Source organism: Pteropus vampyrus, unplaced genomic scaffold (assembly GCF_000151845.1).
Source record: "Pteropus vampyrus isolate Shadow unplaced genomic scaffold, Pvam_2.0 Scaffold462, whole genome shotgun sequence".
Taxonomy (NCBI): domain Eukaryota; kingdom Metazoa; phylum Chordata; class Mammalia; order Chiroptera; family Pteropodidae; genus Pteropus; species Pteropus vampyrus.
Window position 1 is genome coordinate 427,438 of NW_011889243.1, and position 2,756 is coordinate 430,193.

Consider the following 2,756-nt stretch of genomic DNA (forward strand, 5'->3'; position numbering starts at 1 on the left):
CAGATAGAAGGGTTGTTAGCCATGGGGACCAATTGAACATCCTATGAAACCAGTTATTTGATTCTAGTCTTTGTTTTTCCCTGGCATCTAAATTTCTCTCTCTAGTCGTAAGCTCTCTCTAATTACTCCAGAGTTATTAGCATAGAGCAACAGGTTTCACCTAGAGCCATACATAATCCATCTTGTTCTAAGAAAAATAAATCTAAACCTCTTCTATTTTGGAAGACTACTTCTGCTAGTGAATCGACTTGAAGTTCTAGCCTGCTGAGCTCAGTAAAGTTTAAGGGAGTTCTCACCCTGACATAGTAAGGGGATTTTTGGGTTTAGGCACAACCAGCAATCTTGTCCTATGTCTGGGATGGTCTTATTTAAGACCTTGTGTATTGTCATTAGCAAAGTTATTAATGCTCCTTCTGATTTTGGTTGTGGCTGGTCAAATGCCTGGGCTAAAGAGATAAAAAGGAAGAAACAAAGGGTTATACTTATGTATGCTTGAGTCTTAGTCTTAAGGGCCCATCTTCCCAGCTGTCCACTCTCGTGCTGTCTTCACGTGGGAGTGATGAATCCATGATGGGATGCTGTCTACTTTAACTGCAGTGGGCCTTGTCAGGTAGACAGTGAAGGGTCCTTTCCACTTGGGTTCTAGTCCCTTGGAAGTGAACTTCTGGATTCATACAGAGTCCCCAGGCTGAAATTGATGGGGAAGTCTGTCCACTGGGCTGAGTGGGCAGCACGAACCCGGGACCAAATCTCCCTCTCTATACTTTGAAGGGCCTGTAAAGACTTAAGTAAGACAAGGATACGCACTTCTGCCTTTTTCTCATCTTCTATTTTAGGTACTAAAGGTGGGGATTTTCCAAAGAAAATTTCAAATGGGTAGAATCTATTAATATATGGAGTACACCTGGCTTGGAGAAGAGCAAAGGGGAGAAGTTCTACCCAGGTCCCACCAGTTTCTAATCCTAACTTGTCAATGTCTCTTTTAGGGTCTGATTCATTTGCTCTACTTGGCCCAAACTTTGGGGCCGGTAGGCACAGTGGAGTTTCCATCGCAAATTTAGGTAGCTAGCCAATTGCTGTGATACCTTTGCTACAGAGGCTGTCCCGTCATCCGACACTAAAGTTCCAGGGAGAACAAATGAGGGAGAATTTCTTGTAGTAGTTTCTTAGCAACTACTAAGGCAGTTTCTTTCCTGGTGGGAAAGGCCTCTACCCATCCTGAAAAGGTGTCTATAAAAACAAGTAAATATTCGTAGCCTCCCACAGTTGGGGTTACCTCAGTGAAATCGACTTCCCAGTGGTCCCCCGGATAAGTTTCTCTTTCTCTATGCCTAGGTTCTTCTATCTTCCCCTTCTTTGGATTAACTTGGGCACAAGCTGGGCATCGTGAGGCAATTTCCTCTGCGGTTCTTCTCCCTTCTGGAACATCTTAGTTCGCCCTAGGGATGTGGTCTGGTGTAGCTGGTGGGGGAGAGTCCTTCCAAGGGCCCGTGAGAGCCTGATTTTTCCATCTGGGGTCGTCCACCACCCATGTTGGTTCCTAGTGGCTCCCTTGTCTTGAAAATATATGTTCTCTTCCGCTGTATAGGTTCGAGACAGAGGCAGTTCTAGGTAAGGGACAACAGTCAGTAAATGTGGTGGGGGCCCCATTGGCCTTGTGGCCGCTGTTCTTGTCTCTGCATTGGCTCGTCAGTTTCCCTCAGCCTCAGGACTATTCCCTTTTTGGTGACCTTTACAAAGAACAATAGCAAGAGTCTTAGGCATCTATATGGCTTCAAGTAAGGCTAAGATCGCCCCCTTGTTCTTGATGTCCTTCCCAGCTGAAGTCAGAAGCCCTCTTTCCTTGTAGATGGCTCTGTGCACATGTGTAACGGCAAAGGCACATCGGCTGTCAGTGTATATTTGACTGCCTTATCCTTTCCCCATCTTAGTGCCTCAGTGAGGGCAATGAGTTCTGCCTTTTGAGCAGAAGTCCTATGGGGAAGAGCCTGTGACCAGATGGTGCCAGTTAGAGTTACGACCACTGCCCCAGCATACTTCCTTTCTTCCTGCATGAAGCTGCTCCTGTCCGTGAACAGAACTTCATTGGCCACAGGCAGAGGGGAGTCTTTGAGGTCTGGCCCCGAGGAACACACAGCATCAGTGAAATCTATGCAGTCATGAATGGGGGTCTCGGGGTCTGGGTCTGGCAACAGATTGGCTGGGTTGATGACAGTAGCTTCAGATTTTAGCCATACGTTTGGGGTCATCCGGTGCCTCCCTGTTGTTGAACACCTTCTGGGCTATCTCAACAAGTTGGGACAGGTTCGTCCCTGCAAAACCTTCTAATTTTTGCAATTTACACCGGATATCAAGGGCTGCCTGAGTAGCAAAGGCTATGTTAATCACCTGCTGGTTCTCAGGGGCCTCAGGGGGTGTATACCCAGTACGCCTCGTTCAAGAAATGCTCCAGGGGATTCCTGAGGTCTCTCCTTGTATAACTTCAGTTACCTCAGAAAGATTAGTTGGCTGACGAACAGCCATCTTAATTCCCCCAATTAGAATCTGGTGGTACCGATCTAATGCCGTTCTCCCTGCCTGAGAATTGTGTCCTCAGTCTGGGCAGGTGGAGGGAAATTCCTCCTCAATCTGTTCCCCTGCTCCCTCAACTCTCCTCCCTCCCACAGCTATCTTTTGTGTTTTAGTCCGAATGAGTCTGCGCTCTTCTGAGGTCAAGGGGATAACTAAAAGCTGTTGGCAATTGTCCCAGGTGGGGC